The 22,794-nt window shown below is 44.6% G+C and overlaps 1 pseudogene; it reads left to right on the top strand.

Moving 5' to 3' along the window:
- Window positions 1–1,569: 1,569 nt before the first annotated feature.
- LOC136145490 (transmembrane 9 superfamily member 1-like) lies at window positions 1,570–21,622 on the top strand (annotated as a pseudogene).
- The last annotated feature ends 1,172 nt before the right edge of the window (window positions 21,623–22,794 follow it).

The raw sequence follows: 22,794 nt of genomic DNA, 5'->3' as shown, positions 1-22,794 counted from the left end.
ACTGGGCCCTGCTCGGACCCCAGAGAAGCTGTCACTCGCTGAACCACGAAGACGAGAAGGGAATGAGTTAACATGAGCGCTGGCAAGTCTCAGAAGAGGATTTTGCTCACAAAAACTGAAAATAGCACGTGGAAGTAGGACATTTGAGCCTTATGGAAAAGAATTAAAGGATATTCTATAACAAAATACTTTTAGGAAAGTGGGGGATCTCTACAGAACCACAGGGGTCTGCAGTGCTGTGGATTCAAAGGGTCATGTCTAGCTCATGAAACATAATAAAGTTAATTTCCTAAAAATGAAGGTTTCCCCCATCTGCCTTTATAAAACGAATGTTCCTAATCACAGTCTTTCAAGTCAACAGTAGGACAACAAATTACGTTTTTTAAGCAGCAGTGCCTTGGAACTCTCACAGCCACTAGAGCGCTGAGTAATTTTACTATAAGATCTTCAAAATCATCAAGAGAGCAGCAAAAGGAAAGCAGGGGCAGTGACCCCGAATGTTCTGGCCTCAGGACCACAGAGGTCGAGGTATCAGGCTTCCTGAAACACCACTTCTGGCCTTGCCCTCCCTCTCTCCTCTCTCTGAGACTGGGCTTTGCATTCTCAGGAATGCTGAATGCATCTTGAATTGAACCCAAACCCACTGAAATGTTGTGAAGTAATTAGCCTCCAATTAATAAAAAAAAATTTTTTTTTAATTAAAAAAAAAAAAACTCATTCCCAAGTATGAAGTCCCTCCTAGGACATAGTCCTAGGTTACATCAGAGCTGCTGCTTATCCACCTGGGGCTTTTGGACAAATTAGAAAAGGCATCATTTACACTTTATCTTAATCTATTTTAAAAAATTGTCTGGGACGTTCCCTGGTGGTCCAGTGGCTATGACTCCATGGTTCCAACGCAGGGGGCCCAGGTTTGATCCCTGGTCGGGGAACCAGACCCCACACACCGGGACTAAGAGTTCACACGCCACAACTAAAGATCGCATGTGTCACAGCAAAACAAACATTTTCTAAATAAAAATAAATTGTCTTAACTAAATAAGACCCTTTCTCACCAGCTGCAGGAAAATTGTCTGTGATGTCTAGGATGTGAACGGCATCCTTTTAGAGTTAAAAGCCAGGCCTAGAAAACAAACTATTTGGATTCAAGCTCTAGCTCTGCCTCTTCCAGAAAATTGCTGAACTTTTCTGGGCACTAGGTTCCCCCCATTTGTAAAATGGGGATAATAGACCTCACAAACTCCTCATGGGAATTAAATAAAATGCTGTGTGTAAAGCACTTATGATGATGCTCATCACATAGTGTGGGTTGTACAAAAAAGACAGGAGCACACATTAATAACACACATGATGCAAATTAAAAACAGGATTTATCAGGGGGAAACTTACAAGCATAGAAGTAACGTGTGGTCATGAGATTCTGAGGTCCCACTATAACCTAGACAGGTGTAGGGGACTCAGCATAGGAGATAAGAACACCATAGAAAGATCCCAGGAGAGGAGGGCCGTGTCTTCAGTGCTCTATACACAGAGAAAGACGCACAGGAATATCTAGGCAATTTCGTAGTCATGGAGCTTCCTGAGTCACCAGCCAGCCTTGCTAGCGTGAGGAGGCTCCCGGGCTCAACCTCCGGCATCAGGCTCTTCCTCTCCTAGCTAACTCTGACCTGGCTGGCTTTTTGCCACGAAAGGGGAGGAAATAAGCTGCGAGGGCCACATGATTTTCTTTCCTCGGAGAGTGTCACACAAGAAAGCATGTGAGGAAACAAGCATTTTGCTGCCTGTGGCAAGGGTTGAACTCAGCTCTTCCAGTTTCCAAGGCCAGAGATCTTTCCACTTGGCCGTGTTGCGTCTGCTAACAAGTCAGCCTAGAAATCATCCAACCAGTTTAATTGAAACTAATTCCAAATCTCTTAGAGTCATAAATTGAAAAGGACAGGAGAGATAATGTAATTCAATCCAACACTGGCAGACAAAAGTGAGATTCAAAATGGGCATTTATTGGGTTACCAGTATGAAGTGGCAGAGTCAGGCTTGGATTTTCATCTTCCAAATCCCATTTCCTCTTAAATTGCAATAAAGTACAACGTAACCTTGTTTATCACACAAGTCACAGAGATGCCATTAAAAAGGGCTTTATGGCTTTAATCTACAAAGGTTTAGGAAAAGACAGCAGCTTCCAGAGTAAACTGAGAGAGTAGCAGAGCCAAAGATGATTGCTTCATTTTGTTCAAACCCTTGGAATTTTGTAAGTAAGAAAGAGAAGTTAGATCATTTAGCAAATAATGATCAAGAGAATACTGCTTATTAATATCTATGAGATGTAGTCAAAATTTATTCAGAGGAAAAGTCATAATCTTAAAACCTTTTAAGCTTAAGAATAAATATGGTACTTCCCTGGCGGTAGAGTGGTTAAGAACCCCCTGCCAAGGCAGGGGATACGGGTTCAATCCCTGGTCCAGGAAGCTTCCACTTGCTGTAGAGCAAGTAAAGCCTGGGGGCCACAACTAGTGAGCGTGTGGGCTTAGAGCCTGTGCTCCGCAGAAAAAGAAGCCACCGCAATGACGAGCCCGCGCACCGCCAGGAAGAGTAGCCCCCACTTGCTGCACCAATCCCCAGCATCAGCACCGTTCAGAGAATTTGTTAGAAACGTACTTTCTGGAGCCCCACCCCAGAAGCTACTGAGTCACAGACTCTGGGGGTGGTGCCCAACAAACCCAGGTTCCAATAAGCCCTCTGGGTGATTCTGATGCACAGTCAGGCTGGAGAAGTGCTGTAGTAACCCTCATTGATGTCACCCAGTTTAGCATCTATTAGAGCCCACTTCCTGTTGGTTGCATCACAAACAGCTCCGAAGGAAAAAAATTCCATTCCTTTGCAGCCCCTCCACCGCTATAAATAGGGAACACTTGCTCACCAGCAGCTGGAGTTCCGGCCCATCCTTGTTGGAGCTCTCCATCTCCTTCAGACAGCTGCTGCAGAATACCAATAGCCAAACATACAAGGATACTCAGCCGTGCTGGGGGAAATTCGACTGTCTTTTAGGTCTTGCCCAATAAAGTCACAACGCAGTTTTGAGGTCTGGAAAGCAAGGTTGCCCCACTTTTTCTTTTTTAATGAACAAAGTTAAGGTGGAACTGATAGACAGCTTCCCTCGTGGCTCAGTGGGAAATAATTTGCCTGCCATTTCAGGAGACACAGTTTCAATCTCTGGGCTGGGAAGATCCCCTGGAGAAGAGAATGGCTACCCACTCCAGTATTCTCACCTGGAGAATCCCATGGACAGAGCAGATGGGCAGGCTATAGAACATCAGGTCGCAAAAGAGTCAGACACAAGTTAGCAACTAAAACAGCTACAGATCCTAATCGTAACTACAAGTGAAATATAACGAGACAACCAGGTCTAATGCTGAGGCAACAAAACTGGAAGAACCAGAAACCCGAATCCTTTCCCTGTCTCGGTTACTAACTCACCAAATGACCTTGGGAACACGACGTGCGCATTTTATTCTTTACTATTCCTGTCTGTGAAATATGAGAGATAATAACCCCTCCATACCCCCTCACAGACTGATGGGGAGATTCCTCCCAACATCTAGAAAAGAGGTTTTTAAGAGAAAAGAACCATAGGCAGAGCTGATCCTAAGCTACCACACTCCTATCTCACTCACCTCCTCCCAAACTCAGGGAGTGATGGGGAAGAACTAGGATTTTAAAGATCCCCTAGCTCATGCACGGGAATAACCTGAGCTTCTAACAGCACCAACACCCCCAAACAGGCAGACTGGGCCACTTCAGAAGCTTGCTTGTCTCCCTGCTGAAGAGGGTGGGGAGAGATAGAGGGTGCTTTTGTTTTTTTAATATTTTATTTATTATTATTATTTTATTTTTGACTCTGTCACGTGGCATGTGGGATCTTCATTCTCCAACCAGGGATCAAGCCTGTGCCCCCTGCAGTGGAAGTTCAGTCTTAACCCCTGGATCACCAGGTAAGTCCCCTGACTTGTTCTTTGTAGATGGAACAGCTGCGCCAGGCCATTGAGGAACTTTACTACTTTGAGTCTGTGTGGACGGCTTGCCAATCCATGACTTTGCGGGCTACATGGAGGAGTGTGACTTCCTGCCTTAGGGCCACAAGATAGGGCTCTGGACCCATTTGCACTCCCACCTAGAATTCCATGAAGATTGAATTATATTTGCCCAAGTCTCAGTTGGGGGTGTCAAGCCCCACAATTTAAATGAGTTACAACTCCATGAGTTCCTCGACCTCACCCACACCAACAGTGTGCGCTGGCCTGAGACTCCAGTTGAGCCTTAGAGTGACAGGTGCCATGGTGATGATGGTTGTTTCTTTCCCAGGATACAGGAAATCCACTGGTTGTCCATCATCAATTCCACATTGCTTGTGTTCTTACTGGTGGGTTTTGTGGCTGACATTCTCATGCGTGTGCTTCAAAATGACCTGGCTCCGTACAACTTGACTGAAGAGATAACGTCTGGAGGTTCTGGGGATGACTTTGACCAAGGTGATAACGGCTGGGACATTACCCATACAGATGCCTTCCACTTCCTCCATACTGAAATCTGCTGTATGCTGATCTTGATGCGGGTGCCCAGCTCCTGGCCCTTGGCACTGGTGAGGGGGTAAAAATTAATCAGAGATTTCTCTCAAGGGGTAGAAGTAAGTAGGTGGTTTGTTCAGTAAAAAATCTGCAGATCTTCTCTTCCAACCCGGTAAAAGGCAGACTTCATGGGTGGGAAGTCTCTAGCAAGGATGTGTATACCTTATTGTGGGTTTTCTGGTCAACAGAGCTGGGGTGGGAGCGTGGCATGGAGGGTTGATGGAAGCTCCGGGTCTGGGAGAAAGGGGGCTGGCTGATTCCTCTGAAGCTGCCAGAAAAGGGATAGATGAGCCCTGACACGGGCTTTCCACCTCCGCCCTCCAGGCGTTACTGCTGTGCTGCTTCTGGGCATGTTCGGTGAGCGCCGTCTCGGGGTCATTCACCCAACAGCCCTGACTCACGGCACCTCTGGCTATGTGCCCAGACACTTCCACTGGCAAATCGGAAGCAAGCGTTGGGTGTAGAACATCACTCTCACCTCTGGTCTCTTCTCTTGCGAGGACTGCCACTTTCCTGGCGGGCCAGGATGGGAACTTAGAACACATCATGGAACCTGCTTCCTCACCCCAGATCCACGAGTTCACAGCAGTGCTGACCCACAGGCCATTGAGCACTGGCTGCCAGGGTGCCTCTTTCTTTAACTGAAGTATAGTTGATCTACAGTGTTCTGTTTTTCAGGTAGATAGACAGATAGATACATACATATAAGTAAGTAAGTAAGTGTTACATGGCAACCCACTCCAGTGTCCTTGCCTGGAGAATCCCAGGGACGGTGGAGCCTGGTGGGCTGCCGTCTATGGGGTCACACAGAGTTGGACACGACTGAAGCGACTTAGCAGCAGCTGCAGCAGCAAGTAAGTGTTAGTCGCTCAGTCGTGCCCGACTCTGCGATGCCATGGACTGCAGCCCACCAGGCTCCTCTGTCCATGAGATTTTCCAGGCAAGAGTACTGGAGTGGGTTACCATTTCCTTCTCCAGGGGATCCCCCCAACCCAGGGATGGAACCTGGGTCTCCTGTACTGCAGGCAGATTTTTTACTGACTAGGCTACAAGGAAAGCCCATATACATGAATATATTCTTTTTCAGATTCTTTTCCACTATGGTTTATTATAAGATATTGAATATGGTTCCCTGTGCTATTCAGTAGGTCCTTGTTGTCTGTTTTATATATAGTAATGTGTATATATGTTAATCCCAAACTCAGAATTTATCCCTCCCCCACTCTTTCCCCTTTGGTATTTTCTGTGAAAATCTTTTCTGTGAAAATAAATTTTCAATTTATTTTCTGTGTCTGTGAGTCTATTTCTGTTTGGTAAGTTCATTTCTATCAATTTTCTTAATTCCTCATATAAGTGCTATCAGGTGATACTTGTGGAGGGTGCTTTTTCATAATTCTCTCTTACCCCATGGCTACCCTGATCAAATATTTTGAGCCCCAAATAGGGGTACATGCTTCACAAATGAAGGGGACCTATAGGGAAAGGAGGTGGGGTTTCCTAAATCAGAAGGTAAATTATAGCCCCTATCTGCACCTGGACAGCCTCTCCGCCTAAAGGAGCCCCTCTCAGAGGCCCACGTGCTCCGCCCCCACCTCCTTCCATCAGGAGCTCCCTCAGAACCTGTCTTTTCTTCACTCTTCCTTTATGTGTTCTGAGTGCTCAATACATGTCTGTTGAACAAAAGATGAAAGAGTGAATGGTTTAATTCTTCCCCTTCGAGAGAGTGCTTGGCACACATTTTATCCTAATTTCGCCTGCTTGTTAGAGCCGAAATGCGCCCTGTATCCCCACCACAGACTGCCTGGAGCCACTGTTTCTTGAGGTGGAGGATTTATCACAAGGAGCCTTAGTTGTTCAAACGTCTTCTACACAGTCAACCAAGGCTCTGAGAAAAGAAAAGACCTGGATGGTGGTTTTGTCTAGATATTAAGTGACTGAGTGATCATCAGTCTATCAAAGGGCTGAGACACCTTCAGAGCCAGCAATAGGTCTGGGATACGAATAACATCTGGGCATTGTCCTTGAGACATGAAGAGCAGATTCACACATAATTCAGCATTTGCGTGCATGCGTGCCCAAGTCGCTTCAGTCATGTCCGACTCTGTGCGACCCTATGGACTACAGCCCACCAGGCTCCTCCATCCATGGGATTCTCCAGGCAAGAACACTGCAGTGGGTTGCCACGCCCTCTTCCAGGGGATCTTCCCGGCCCAGGGATGGAACCCGCATCTCATGTCTACCTGCATTGGCAGGACGGTTCTTTACCACTAGCGCCCCCTGGGAAGCCCAACTCAGCAGGTATGTCTGTGTTAATACAACTCGATTAACTCAGGCACAGTCCAGAGAGCAAAAGTTTGGAAGATAGAGTTGATGCCTTTTGGCTCGTACAAATTTGTCTGAATCCCTTCAAAGGTTAGAGACTGCCCTTTCCAAAGTCCCAGGAGAGAGGGAAGGTGCCTTAGTCTCTCTCTTTTTTTTTAAATTGAAATTCAGTTGATGTACAGTGTTGTGTTAGTTTCAGGTGTACAACAAAGTAATTCAGATATATATAGTATATATAAATTTTTTCATATTCTTTTCATTATGATGTATTATTATTATAATATATTGAATATAATTCCCTATTATACAGTAGGTCTTTGTTGTTTATATATAGTAGTTTGCATCTGCTAACCCCAAACTCCTAATTTATCCCTCCCTCATCTCCTTCCCTCTTTGGTAATCATACGTTTGTTCTCTGTGTCTCTGAATTGGTTTCTGTTCTGTAGATAATTCATTTGTGTTATATTTTAGATTCCACATAAAGTAATATCATACAGTATTTGTCTTTATCTGACTTCACGTAGTATAATAATCTCTAGGTTCATCCATGTTGCTTCAGATGGCCTTATTTCATTCTTTTTCATGGCCAATTAGTACTCCAGAGTGTGTGTGTGTGTGTGTGTGTGTGTGTGTGTGTGTGTGTGAGTGTGTAGAACATCTTTATCCATTCATCTGTGGATGAAAACTTGGGTTGCTTCCATGTCTTGGCTATTGTAAACAGTGCTGCTATGAACTTTAGGATGCACATATCTTTCATATGAGAGTTTTCTCTGGATATTTACCCAAGAGTGGGATTGTTGGATCATATGTCAATTTTGGTTTTCGTTTTTTAAGGAAACGCCACACCATTTTCCACAGTGGCTGCACCAATTTATATTCCCACCAACAGTGTAGGAGGGGTTCCTTCAAATGTCTCTTAAAATGTATCCCTTAGGGAATATAATCAAGACTTTTTTAGCTGTTCTGATCTCTCCTTACATTCTAATCGATGTATGAGGGAGGTCTTGGGTTTTGTCCGTCTTAGAGATGAAAAAGTTGGGGCATGGGGAGAAGCACCTGGCCCAGGTGAACCAGTCACAATCAGGGGAGGAATTCAAAGCTTAAAATGAAGTCCACCCAGCAAGGTAGGCCTGGATAAAATCCTAAGATTCAGAAGCCTGTCCCGGCTTTGTCTCCTCCCCTCTCTCTGCTCCCTCTTGTCTTACTTTCTCTGTAGATGTCTCCTCAGCCTCATGCCTGCCCAACACCCCAGTGTCTGGGGTTTATCGTCTCTTGCCTGGGTCCACATTCTCTCCAGAACCAAATACATTTTTCTATACAATGTCGTTCCTGTGGTCTCCACTCCCAGAGAGAACTTGCTTCTTCTGCATGGACTCATTTTTGCAAAGTAAAAGATTGCCAGTTCAGATCCAGCAACAATAGACCAGAAAGGGGACAGATGGCCAGAGACAGCGCCTCCTTCCTCTGATTGCAGAGTGGGGCCACATTCAAATCATGCCCCACGTACTTTGCTAAAGTGATATGTTTTCCCTTGGAAAGATATATGCAGAAGGCCTCAAGCAAGAAACAGAAAAAGGTCCCCACACGTCCCCCACATGTAACTCTTCAATAATCATAGCATTGACATTTGAACACTCTCTACCAGGTATCAGTTCAGTTCAGTCGCTCAGTCGTGTCCATCCAGGCCTCCCTGTCCATCACCAACTCCCGGAGTTTACTCAAACTCATGCCCATCGAGTCGGTGATGCCATCCAGCCATCTCATTCTCTGTTGTCCCCTTCTCCTCCTGCCCCCAATCCCTCCCAGCATCAGGGTCTTTTCCAATGAGTCAACTCTTTGCATGTGGTGGCCAAAGTATTGGAGTTTCTACCGGGTATCAGACATCCCAAATCTCACCCCAACCCTATGAAGGTGCTACTACCTCTGTGTTACAGATGCGAAAACCAAGGCTCAGAGAGATTAGTAAAAGGCTCAGTGGTGAGAGAGCTTGAACCTGAACCCAGGTCTACTTGACTTAAAAGCTTGGCTTCCTGATTTCTATGTTCTTCCACATTCAGCTTGACTCTGAGACGGGTGACTCATACCAAGCTACACTGAGAACTAGACAGCGTCCTAACATGCAGAGCTGGGTCATGCTCCTCTTGTCCTCTTCGGCTGCATCCCAAACTCTCACCCCTGTGCCGAGCGGATTTCCTGCTGTTTTTCTCTCCACCCTGCCTCCACTCCCTTCAACCTCTCTACCGTTCATGGGTGCTTTCTGATGAAAAGGTATTGACAACTCTTTATAACTATCCTTTAAGTTCTCCTTTAAAAAACCACACACATTCATATCTTAAAATGTGAAAATATGGCTCAGTGGTGTAAAAAATTATGTTGGAACAAACATAAAAGACAGGACTTTCAGAAGGAGACCTACCAGCCTGTACAACCTGTTGCCAAGCTATTTTACATGTCAAAAAAAATCACAAATGCTCCAAGATCTGCTGTGTCCTGGAAATGCTTTCTGGAACAAGAAGCAGTGAGAGAATCTTTGTGTTCACCTTGCAAACATCACCAGAATTAAAACCCTGGCTCTGGAACGTCCCTGACAGTCCAGTGGTTGAGACTACGGGCTTCCAGTGCAGGGCCTGTGGGTTCGATACTTGGTTGGGGAACTGAGATCTCACATATACAGCCGGGGAAGAAAAAAAAAGGTCCTGGCATCATCGGAGAAGAAAGGTGGAGCATGCAACCAGCCCTTAAATAGGAGTCAGTCAACTACTTAAAGCTGACCAAGCATGAGGAGTCATGCAGCCTCTTTGAGCCTCATTTGGAGAGCTGTTTTAAGGTTCCACTCTCCCCTACCACTCTGATGGAATATCTCTCAGATGAGGCCTCAGAACTGCCATATTTTAAAATTTCCCTGAGTGACCCTTCAGTTCAGTTCAATTCAGTTGCTCAGTCGTGTCCGACTCTTTGTGACCCCATAGACTGCAGCACGCCAGGCCTCCCTGTCCATCACCAACTCCCAGAGTTTACCCAAACTCATGACCATTGAGTCGGTGATGCCATCTAACCATCTCATCTTCTGTCATCCCCTTCTGTCTTCAATCTTTCCCAACATCAGGGTCTTTTCAAATGAGTCAGCTCTTCGCATCAGGTGGCCAAAATATTGGAGTTTCAGCTTCAACATCAGTCCTTCCAATGAACACCCAGGACCGATTTCCTTTAGGATGGACTGGGTGGATCTCCTTGCAGTCCAAGGGACTCTCAAGAGTCTTCTCCAACACCACAGTTCAAAAACATAAATTCTTCGGTGCTCAGCTTTCTTTATAGTCCAACTCTCACACAGCCAGATTTGGGAACGACTAAATGAGATGATCTCCAAGAGACCTTCCAACTCTAAGAACTTATGATAGTTTCCCTTACTCCACTAAGGGCAACCTGATAACACACCCACAGTCCTGGTACTGCCAAGTACGTCCCAAATGTCACATGAAACAGGGACACCAGTCTCTCTTGCAGACCAGAGTCTGCGAGGATGGATTTGGATGACGATTTGAAATCAAGACCTAGGGAGGGGCTTGGCAACCACCCAAGAGAGAGTGGGTTTTGGTTCTTGCCTGTCTGGATGGAAGGCAGTGAATAGGGTACTGGTAACGTGTACTGAACAGAATTCTGCTAGAAAGAATATCTCCCTCTTTAAACAAAGCAAATTCCTTACTTTCAAATTGATTGACCAACAGAACCAACTTAAGAGTTCATGTCTTTATATCTAAACCTCCCTGAAGAGCAAAATCTCAGTGATAATAAAATCTTGTGAGGAAAGATTTTAGACATATGAGACACTACTTCTTACTCTGGAGAATTTTCTTTTTAAAACTTGCATTACTGTTATGAATCGAATTATGTCTCCACCTCTCCCCACGTCCACCAAAAAAAAAAAAAAGATATGCTGAAATCTGAATTCCAGGACCTCAGAATGTAACATCATTTAGAAACAAGATCTTTGCAGAAGTCAAATTAAAAGGAGGTCATGAATGTGGGCCCTAATCCAGTATGACAGGGTCCTTACAAAAGGGAGAAATTTACACACAGAGATAGACATGCGTTCTGGGAAGACCATGTAAAGCACACATGGAGAAAATGCCTCATACCTGGAGTGATATACCTACAAGCCAAAGCACTAGAAGCGAGAGAGAGACAAAGGATTCTCCTACCCGTTTCAGAGGGAGCGGGCCCCTGCTAACAACCTGATTTCAAACTTCTAAGTCTCATGAATTGTGAGACAATATATTTCTGTTATTTTAAGCCACTCAGTGTATGGTACTTTGTTACAGCAACCCTTGAAGATGAATACAATTACCAACCTACATTTTAAAATAATAATAATATAACAATAATGGCCACCATCTACTGCTGGGTTTTACATGCATGATCTCACTTAATCCTCTCAATAACCAATGAAGTAGATTCATCCCTGCCTGTGTGCTAAGTCACCTCAGTCGTGTCCGACTCTTTGCAATCCCATGGACTGTAGCCCAGTAGGCTCCTCTGTCCATGGGATTCTCCAGGCAAGAATACTGGAGTGGGTTGCCATGCCCTCCTCCAGGAGATCTTCCCAACCCAGGGATCGAACTCGAATCTCTTATGTCTAACCTGCATTAGCAGGCAGGTTCTTTAACACTAGCACCACCTGGGAAGCCCAGATTCATCCCTACTTTTATTTTATTCTCATCTCCATTTAAAAAAAAAAAATAAAGGACAGGTGTGACCGAGTAAGATTAAGAATTTTGCTGAAGATCAGATGGCTCTATAAAAGAATGGGACTTGAACTTGATCTTGGACTATCTGTCTCCAAAGCCTTCCACATTATACTGCTGCTGACCCTTCAGTAGCCTCTGTGGAAGGACTAAACCTAGAAAACAAAGCCTAAACAATTCCTCAACTACTGATGCTAATATTTAGGATCTAGTGTCATTGCTCTGTTTAAGGTAAAATGCCAGGCCAGATACCTACAATTAGGTAAATACCAAAGCACATTAATTAAAAGTCCCGAGTGTTCATTGGAAGGACTGATGTTGAAGCTGAAGCTCCAATATTTTGGCCACCTGATGCGAGGAACTGACTCATTTGAAAAGACCCTGATGCTGGCAAAGATTGAAAGCAGGAGGAGAAGGGGACGACAGAGAATGAGATGGTTGGATGGCATCACCGACTCAATGGACGTGAGTTTGGGTGGACTCGGGAGCTGGTGATGGACAGGGAGGCCTGGTGTGCTGCAGTCTATGGGGTCACAAAGAGTCAGACACGACTGAGCAACTGAACTGAACTGAACTGAACTGAAAATGGCTTTAAATTAAATCATCTGAGATTTAAATCAAGTAAACAGGGATAAAGATCCTGCTTCTATTAGTATAAATTAATCAATTATTAAATCTACTTATTTATAAGAAAAGTGACAGAAAACAGTGATGTAAGAAGTGTGACTGTTTTTATTTTGTAATTGATGAAACTGAGCTACTTCAGAGAGTGAAGCTTTGATCTCTGAGATGCTCTGTCTACAAACTTCCAGAATTAGAGTTGATTGAAGTTGTTTCAGGTTAATAGGTCTTCCCCAAATGGAACACTTTCTTATGCAAAATAATACACAACATTTCAGAAGAACTGCCATCAAAGGAGCCCCCCTGCTTCCTGGGGTTTAATTTTCAGGCAATAAAAGCTTTGGCCTTAAAGTGGCAGCACAAAGATCAGATACAGGGGGAAACACGCTTAAAATTACCTCGTGGTACTTTCAGAGATGAAATGGTGATCTTCGGTGACGAACCCAACACTGAGCTTTCTCTTTTCTAAGCTGCATTGTCATGTTTATACTCAGATAACTCAGGCAGAAATTTTCTGAGAAAGCTCATGGACCACCAGAATGACTGCCTTACGGGAACGTGGTCTGATGGGAGAACTCTCACAAGTTGACTCCAGCCTCTAGAATTCAGCGTGTGGAAGACAGAGCAGGTGTCAGCCTCGCCAGCCCTCTGTGGGCACGCAGGCCTGCAGGAATGATCCCTCAGACAGGCTCGGACCTGTCGGCTCCTAGGATTCGTGGCATTTGTCAGCGTCCTGGGTCCTTCAGGACTGAGGCGTCCGAATCCTCCACAACCTTCACCTACAGCCCCATTCTCCTTTGTTGGACACGGCTTCTCCGCAACCACTAGTATTCAAGAGAAACATCTAAACTGTATTTCTTATTCATTTTCCTTGCTTTGTTTCCTAGATTTTAAACGTATTTTTTTCCCCTACTGAGCATGGTAGGTTAAATAGGCTTTTGTGGGCTAGTCTGGGAACATTGTTTTCAGTGAAAAATGCATTCTGTGTTGGAAACAAACAACATACACAGAGAAATGTTGGGAACACGACCTCTTTTGTAGAGTGGGGACTGCCTGTCCAGTCTCATGCATCAGAGTGAGAGCCCCTAAGGGTTCTCTTTTCAAATCTGGACAGCTCTTTTTTTTTTTTTTCTTTTTTAAGTCTCACTCTAGGTTGGAAAGCATGAATCTAGTCACATGTGGGAGACCCTAAGAAGTAAACGGTTTTGATGTTTGTAGCATCCGTTTTCTAATTGGGAAAAGGGGTTAGAAATAAAGTGGGGACTTCCCTGGCAATCCAGTGGCTGAGACTCCGTGCTTTCAATGCAGGGGGCGCAGGTTCAGTCCCCGTGCCCTGTGACCTGGCCAAAAAAATAAGAAAAGAAAAAGAAATAAAGTGATATGTCTGCCACTGCCTTCTTCCCCTTTCGGAAAACACCAGCCATCTGAAGAGAAGGCGGTGGGAAGTGATTGAACTGCTCAAAGATAATTTTCACTTAACAAGGATAATTTACTTAGTTAATTAAATCACCCAGCAACTATATATTGAACGTTTACAACCACCTGGACACTGTGGTAGGTGTTCTAGAGGAAATTCTGACAAAAAGAAGAAAGTCTATGGGGAGTAATAGTGTAACAGAGTGATACAAATAAGCAAGAGCATGCTGTTGCAAATGGTACCATGAAAAGGAAACAGAGGAAGAACTAAACAGGAGAGGTGTGCCTGGGCAGCTGCTTTTGGTTGGGTGGCCAGGAAGGCTTCCCTGAAGAGGGACTATTATACTAACACCAAAACCCAGCTATGCATTAGAATTGACCTATATACTCTACCATGCGTAAAACAGATAGCTAGTGGGAACCTGATGTATATCACGGGGAACTCAGCTTGGTGCTCTGTGATGACCTAGAGGGGTGTGATGGGAAGCAGGCTTGGGAGGAAGATCCAAGAGAGAGGGGATATATGTGTGTATACAAGTAGCTGATTCACTTCATGGTAAAGCAGAAATTAACACAATATTGTCAAGCAATTTTACTCCGACTTAAAGAAAACAAACAAAATGAAAATCAGCTGTGAGAGGCTATAGGGAAGAGAATTCCAAATAAAGGGAACAGTGAGTGCAAAGGCCCTGAGGTAGGAGGGAACTTGATTTTTATCCCAGGAACACGAGGGTCAGGGAAGGAAGGAGGATGTGGGAGTTGCTTGCAGATCTGATCAGGAACCACATCCCGCAGGGCTTTGCAACCAGGGTAAGCTGTTTAGATCCGATCTCAAGTGCACAGGCAATATTTGTGTAAGCTGTGTAAGTGTAAGCAGGGTGATGGTGTATGTGAACTGACTTGAAGGGTCACCCTCCTACTCTACGAGAAGACAAGAGTAGGAGAAGCTGAAGCTTTAACTCATACAACGACAGTCATGGTCAACAGGTACAGTGTACTTACCATGTGCCTAGGATTCTTTAAAAGTGCTTTACCTGCATTACTTTGATGACTCCACTCTGTGGAATGGAAATTATTAGAAATTATTAGAATTTCCATATGACACATAAAGCCTAAAAAAGTAAAGAAACTTGCCTCCAACTAGTAGTCTTTTTTTAAATAACCTCCTTTTATAATTATATAAGTTAATAATAGTCACTATAAGGAAACTATTTTAAGTGAGCAAAAAGAAAAAGTCTAAAACTCTTGAGACACATAGCCCTGAGACAACTGCTGTTAACATTTTAGCGTATGTTTTTCCAGTTGTGCTGTGCAAATACATTGTCTGGAGGTGGTGGTAGTGGTTTAGTTGAAGTCACGTCCAGCTCTTTGCAGTCCCATGGATTGTAGCCTGCCAGGCTCCTCTGTCCGTGGGATTTTCCCAGGCAAGAATACTGGAAGGGTTGCCATGCCTCCTTCCAGCAGATCTCCCCCACCCGGGGATCACACTCATGTCTCCTGCTTGACGAGCAGATTCTTTACCACCAAGCCACCAGCGAAGCCCCAAATACATGTCTACTGCTCTCGAAAGCATAGGACTGCTTACTTCTATACAGGACATAATTTCTAGACTACAGAGCTTTTTAAAACATTGGTATTACTACTTTTAAGATTACTGTCCACAAATCCATTTTGAATGACAGTATGAAAAAAATGTTAAATTATAATAAACAGAACCAAGTATACTATTGGATAGTCAACTATTATGAAATATTAATTAAGAATAGTGTCAATTGGGAGAAGGATAAATTAAGAGTTTGGGACTAACATGTACACGCTACTATGTATAAAATAAACAACAAAGACGTATGTATAGCACAGGGAACTATATTCAATATCTATAATAACCTGTAATAGAAAAGAATTTAAAGAAGTATATATGTAAATGTATATATGTATGTATATGTGTAACTGAGTCACTTTGCTCTACACATGAAACTAAAATAACATTGTAAATCAACTATGACCTGCTCAGTAGCTCAATTGCATACGACTCTTTACAACCCCATGAAGTGTAGCTCTCTAGGCTCAGTCCAGAGGATTCTCTGGCAAGAATATAAGAAGATCCTCCTCCAAGGGATCTTCCTAAACCAGGAAAGATCCCAAGGCTTGAACCTAAGTCTCCTGCATCTCCTGCATTACAGGTGGATTCTTTACTGCTGAGCCACTGGGGAAGCCAATAAATCAACTGTGCTTCTATATTTTTAGAAAGTGTCTGAAAGAGTATATGTGTTCAGTCGCTCAGTCGTGTCTGACTCTTTGTGACCCCATGGACTGTAGCCCGCCAGGCTCCTCTGTCCATGGGATTCTCCAGGCAAGAATACTGGAGTGGGTTGCCATTTCCTTCTCCAGAGGATCTTCCCGACTCAGGGATCGAACCCAGGTCTCCCACACTGCAGACAGATTCTTTACCATTTGAGTCGCCATATACCGCATTGTTTTTTTATGTTACTATGGTTTTTAGGCTTCAAGTGAGTTTTACTTTCTTCTTTTTGATATTCTACTTTTCTAATATCTCTACAATGAGTATCTTGCTTCTAAAAGTAATAAAGTAAATGGTGATCTAAAATTATAGATTAAGATTGGTTTATCTTTGGGAATTCCTTGGTTGTCCAGTGGTTAGGACTTGGTGCTCTCATCGCTGGGGCCCCTGGTTTGATCCCTGGTCAGGGAACTAAGATCCCACAAGACAGAGCCAAAAAAAAAAAAAACAGACTAGATTTTTTAACTTGATGAAGTTCTCCAAAAAACGTTTTTCAGTCTTCTGCCACATCCATGGCTCAAAAGTCATCTGTCAGACATTAAGTTGCTCCCAAGATGGCCATTCCCAGCAACAGGCTCTTGGTGGGCTTGTTAGAATCAGTCCCTCAATGGGAGAGAGCACCTCCTGTCAACAAGCACACATCTCCTCAACACCTACATGTCCAAACTGTACGAGGCGCCATGCAGCCTCGTGCAGCAGCAGCAACAGACATCATTTCTTCCCTCCATCACAGCCACCATCACCAGAAAAACCAACTGAGCAATGTGGGCCCAAGTAGTAGGTCATCTCAAATAAGTGAAGGTCACCTAGGTCACCTCCATAAAAGCATACCTCCAAAGGTGGTGGAAAGGTACAAACCCTCAGTTATAAGGTAAGTAAGGACTAAAGATGCCTTGGACGTGATGACTACAGTTAACACTGCTGAATGACATACAGGAATATTGTTAAGAGAGGAAAGCTTAAGAGTTCTCATCACAAAAAATTTTTTTTGCTTTTTTTTTAATTGAATCTATATGAGATGACAGATGCTAACTAGCCATATTGTGATAATCATTTCATAATATATCTAAGTCAAACCACTATGCTGTACACCTTAAACTTATGCAGTCATGTACATCAGTTATGTCTCAATAAAACTGGGAGGGGTGAGCAAACCCTCAGAGATAAAGTCAAATCTTTCCTCTGCTACCCAAGGTCAACCATGTATATGCTCCTGTGGCTGTATTCCTGTAAATCCATCTTGCAAGACATCATGAAAACTGATGTACTTTTCCTCTACTCAGTCAGCTTCTAGAATTGTTTCTCCACCACTATCCTGTCACTTCCCTTTCCTCCGTATGTGGCTCTTCATGGTTTGGACATCTTGGACTCCAGTCCCAAAACCACTACAGATATGACTGTAGACAAGTTATTTAGAGTGTCAGGTTTCCTCATCTATATATGGAGATAATATTCCATAAGGTCATTTCAGGATTAAATGAAGTCACATGGATCAAGGTCCTGGAGCATAGTAGACTGTGTCTAAGGACTGTTCTCTTCTCACTTATCTCCTGCCCTCCTATGCCTATCCTCTGAAGGATCTCATCACTCTGCATGAGATGTGTGATGTGATTGAAGGCCCAATGGACCTTGATTTGAGCATTATTATGCCATGTTTTTGTTGTGGGATCCTAGGTAAGTCTTTAAGTCATCATGGTCTTGAGGGTTATTTTGAGATACTGGGCTTCCCTGGTATCTCAGTTGGTAAAGAATCTACCTGCTATGCAGAAGACTTGGGTTCGATCCCTGGGTTGGGAAGATCCCCTGGAGAAGGGAATGGCTACCCACTCCAGTATTCTGGCCAGGAGAATTCCAAGGACTGTATAGTCCATGGGGTCGCAAAGAGTCAGACATTCTCTTTCTTTCTTTCACTTGCACTTTCTTTCTTTCTTTGAGATACCAAAGAGATAGATAACAAATTGCTTTCTAGTCAACATAAAATTCTCCATATACTAGAAGAGTATGGTAACAAAAGGGCTTCCCAGGTGACTCAATGGTAAAGAACCCGCCTCTCAAGCAGAAGATGCAGGAGATGTGGGTTCAGTCCCTGGGTTGGGAAGATCCCCTGGAGGAGGAAATGGCAACCCACTCCAGTATTCTTATCTGGGAAATCCCATGGACTGAGGAGCCTGGTGGGCTACAGTCCACAGGGTCGCAACGAGTCAGTCACAACTTATTGATTAAGCAACAACAATAGTATGGTAACAAGAGAAGTAGGCCCTTAGGGACAACAAATCTACAAATGAGATACATCCATTTTATAACCCCAGATTTTTCAATAAGTATTTTCAGAAGGATTCTTTTGAAATAGGAAAAGTTAATTATAAAATACCTAAATCATATAGGATTGGTGGGAGGGAAAAGAAAATTGACTTCCCAATCTCTCTTATATACAACTTACAAGGAAACTAACCTGCTTTATATCACAATCTTTTGTCACTCCTGAATGGGTAGAGAATCCCAGGAGAAGCCAGTCCAGAGATGAGGAGCACAGGCAATGTGGAGGACATGCCCTGTCTTCCGAGCCGAGCAATAACTAGGCAGCCCACCTCCATAGTGAACTGATGCCCAGCCCAGTGTGAGGCACCACCCAGATGCCAGGTTGGGAAAAGATGCTCAGGGCTTATGGAAGACCTGCCCCCACAACACAGCTGCTCAGCTGGCATTGCTCTCCAGGGGGACGCACAGGGCCTGCCACTGGGCTTCCTCTTTGTGTTCCTCTCTCTTGAGCACAGGAGTATTTAAGCTGGGCTCTTGAAGTTGGACCAAGAGATATTTCAAAAGTTGGCCACAGCATCTTTTCCTGGGAATTGATTTCTAGGCTCAGCAAGGAGGATCAATAGGACTCTACATTCAAAAGGACTGCAAGGCAGGTAGCAGTAAAGTCCAGCTCAACAAGGGACGGCTTAGCATCCAGTTCCTCTGGGTGGGGATGGGTCAAGGATGTCATTTCAATGCCAGGTTTCAGAAACACTTTGTTAATCTGCTCTTGTTTGTAACTTGAGTTAGTGAGGCCATGTGAATATTTTCATTTCTGAATACTGAGCTCAAAAATCAGAGTCCTGTTTGCTCTCCATCTATGCTAGAGTAGATAGGACCTGCACCCTCAAGGTGGAATTCTGCAACCTAAGTCATCATGGAAAAAGGCTAGCCTCTCTACTCCCACACAGAAGAGGAAAAATATCCTTCAGTTGGGTGCCCAGGAAAAGATGGACAACTCTATCACATTCTAGGACCTCTGGACTTTAATAAGCCTGATACCTTTATTGAAAGTCCATGATAACCAAAAGAAGGTTAGGTCACTGTCAGTACCCCATGAAGCAAAAATGAGCTGCTTTTCCAAGAACTTGTAAACCAGGTCACCCTCAGAAAGTCAGACTAGCAAAATCTGCAAATATGGTGGATTTGTCTAGAGTTCAGCCAGAGTAAACCAAGACACTCACTGACTGAATTTGTGACTGAAGAATTTGTGACCCAAATTCCCATCAAAGTGACTTGACATTAATATCAGGAAGGTAGACACGGAATGTGATTATGACTTTAAAAGTGTAACTCTGCCTGTTGGCCATACGTCCATATAGGATGTTGTGTGGGAGAAACTGAAGAGCCTCGTGCATATGCAAAGGAAGGCCAAACTCTCAGAAGCTGGCGGGCCCATCTAACAAAGTGTGGGTGGGGTGGGTGGGCTCCCTCGTTCTTTCAGGGAGTTATGTCAGGGGTATTTCTCTGTGGACCATACAACTAATTTCATTTATTCTAAATCCAGTTTAAGCAAAGCTCTGGATAGAATTTGTCTTCTCAAGTACCTTTATTTATAGACTGTGTTTGCCATGGCAGCCCGGGTATTATGGTCTGTTGGTCATAATTCAGGTATGTACATCAGTCTCTGGGGTCTGTTTAATGTGAGCTTATTTGAGGAATTTCAGAATCTGGGCCTTGATGAATGTTGTGACATTTGTGGTAAATAAGACAACTGGAAATGCCCTTCTATTCACTCTGTGGACAGTAACGTCAAAAGACACACAAGGTACCCACCCCTGCAACGTTGTCATTTGTGCATGACTGATTACAGGACCCAATAACCTTACCTGCAGCCCACTAAAATACTTTTTAAAAAGCAACACAATAACATGATACTTAAGAAAACACATTTGGTTTTGATGGTCGTTATTCTTTAAATTCCTGCACCTTATTGATTTTTCTAAAGTATTTTCTAAAGCAGTCACCTCTTTGAAATTGTTTCCATTTTTTTTTTTTTATTATGTCATTCAGCAGCTTCACAGAAACCGAGACTGACAAGGGTTTTCATAACCCATAATGCAAAGACCAAAGGAACCAGGCACACGGCAGAGGAAGAACATGTGCCCAGAGTGGACCCAGACAGGGAGACCTGGGCTTCATCTTCCCTTCCTCCATGCTCCAAAAGGTCTAAATTTAGTTTACCGTATATACTGCAATGACATTAACATGTTGCAAGAACAAGAATCAAGCCAAAGAGAGAAAAAGAAGCTTAATGTGGTGAGAGATATTTAAATGCCATGGCAACACTGATGTCTTCTCCATTATTTAATTCACTTCCTCAGGTCAGGTTATCCTGCCCTCTCTCTCCTGCACTTCCTGTTGCAGTGATCAAATCAGGTCACCCTGAATCCGTGAGTCCTCCTCACGACTGCAGTCATGTCTATTTCCAGCAGAATGAATTTTCTCCATCTCGTCCTTTGCTCCCAGACCTTTATTTTGCTGCCCTTGATGTTCCCAGTTGCTCCTCGCTGAGCCCCACACGCTGTAAATGCTCCCCTTTCATCCACATCTCCTCCCCCACACCCTCCCCCAGCGCTGCTCTCTGCCCCTCCCTCCAACTTCTGCAGTTGTCACTAGCACAGTTAGCCACTTGATTAGCAACTCAGTGATTCAGAAGCCAAGAACCTCAGCTCTCCGCAAAGGGCCCCGCTTCTCTTTTCAGAGTCAGATCAAATCCATCACCCCCAGATCTCTGTACCATTCAGTATAGATGACCGGGGGCCTTGAACATTCCATTTGCCAAGTTTACCCCCTCGCTTCTTCCCTTTTCTTTTCCTATGTGTGTCCCTGGAGCTCTTCACGCTCTACTTAACTTTTCCCCAGGAAAGGTGGACAGAGAAGGTTTGAGCTTAGTATTTGGATGGCCAACCAAACTCCTCGTTTACAGATGGGAAAACCAAGGTCCAGAGAGTTTAACTGAGCAGCTGCATGGCTAGTCCTTGGAGGAACCAAAACAAGTGGGAGGAAAACTCAAGTACAGTGGCAGATTTGGTGGGGGAAAAAAAAATCTTATTAAGGGGTGAGCAGTGCCAAGACAAGACTTGGTGATTATCTAAGAGTTCCTCCACTCATTCCGCTCCTGTCTCCCTGCCAGCAGAGCAAGCAAAAGATCAAAGCAGAGCATGCATACCAGTCAGAGATCACCAGGATACCTGGGGAGGCTCCGCCTCCTAGGAGCACGGAGACCTGAAGACCGCCTGAGCCCCTCCAGCCCGGATCGGCGGGACAAGACGGGGGCTCAGAGACAGCCAGGCTAATGAACTCCACTCGAGTCCCACATCCACTAGGCTTTTCACTATTAGCCAGCACGCACAGTGGTAAATTGACAGAAAATTTCCCCCTCAGTGTAGGAAGATGCATAAAATACACGATCCCTGTGAAAAGATATTTATTGCAAAAGTTATATCAGTCTTGTAAGAAAGTACCAGCCTTCTCTGGGGAAAGGCATGGGTGGGAAAATGAATAAAATAACTCAGTATTTTGACTGTTTGCTGCAGTGGAAGAGGGACTTCTGTTTCTCAAGCTGAGTGGGAAGAGAGGGATTTATCCTTGGATGCCTAGGAACAAGGCAGAGTAGCGTAGAAAAGTCCCTCCTCGGTGTGAGCCTGGAAGCAAGTCCCCACGCCTACCCCCAGGCCGGGGCGAGGGTTGTTCCGAGCCCCCCGACTCCTCCCTGGTCAGGCCTGTTCCGGCGCGCTGGGATCTGCTGAGTTAGGCATCGAGCCTGGCTGCTGCCGCCGCCGCCCAGCACTGTGATTAAGGGCTCAGTGATTGATTTTCTAGCCCATGACCACATTGGTGGGGGCAGCGTATGGCAGAGGAGGCTGGCGGGAAGCCAGGTGGAAAGAGGGTTTATGAAATGAGCTCTCAATGAAGAACACTGTGGGAAAGAATGCGATGGAAGCAGATCTGGGGCCAGTAGATGTGGGAAAGTAGAACAACTCAAACATGCTCTTCAAAGTCGAACTAACAACACAGCATTTTGCCAAACACAGGAAGGGGATCTGGTGTGTGAGAAAGGCTCAGCTCTGTTTATATAAAACAGGCTATTCCTCTCTGCACAACCATCACGGGCAAGGCTTAACCTTCCTCTGTACTGGGCACTCTGCTGGGTTCTGAGGCTAGAGAGAAGAATCAGTCAGTCTAGAGAAGGGGATTGAAAACACACAGAATGATGTGTTAAAAATGCAAATGGCTCTTAAGGGAGTCATCAAAACATTTTGCCTAAACTTTGGGCCCAGAGCCAGCAGGCAAGAGTGGGGCAGGGAGGGCCTGGGACTGTGCCGTGGTGCTGCCTGCCTCCTGTGCAAACCTAAGGAAGGTTCTAGCAGGAAGACCCTGGTTGCTTCCCCCACCCCCACCCCTACCCCCTTTACATCCAGAGGAGGTCTGCTGAAGTGATGGGGGCTGGGAAAACCTCCCAGCACCA

Source organism: Muntiacus reevesi, chromosome 13 (assembly GCF_963930625.1).
Source record: "Muntiacus reevesi chromosome 13, mMunRee1.1, whole genome shotgun sequence".
In the NCBI taxonomy this organism is placed as follows: Eukaryota; Metazoa; Chordata; class Mammalia; order Artiodactyla; family Cervidae; genus Muntiacus; species Muntiacus reevesi.
This window is presented reverse-complemented; position numbering and strand designations above follow the sequence as displayed.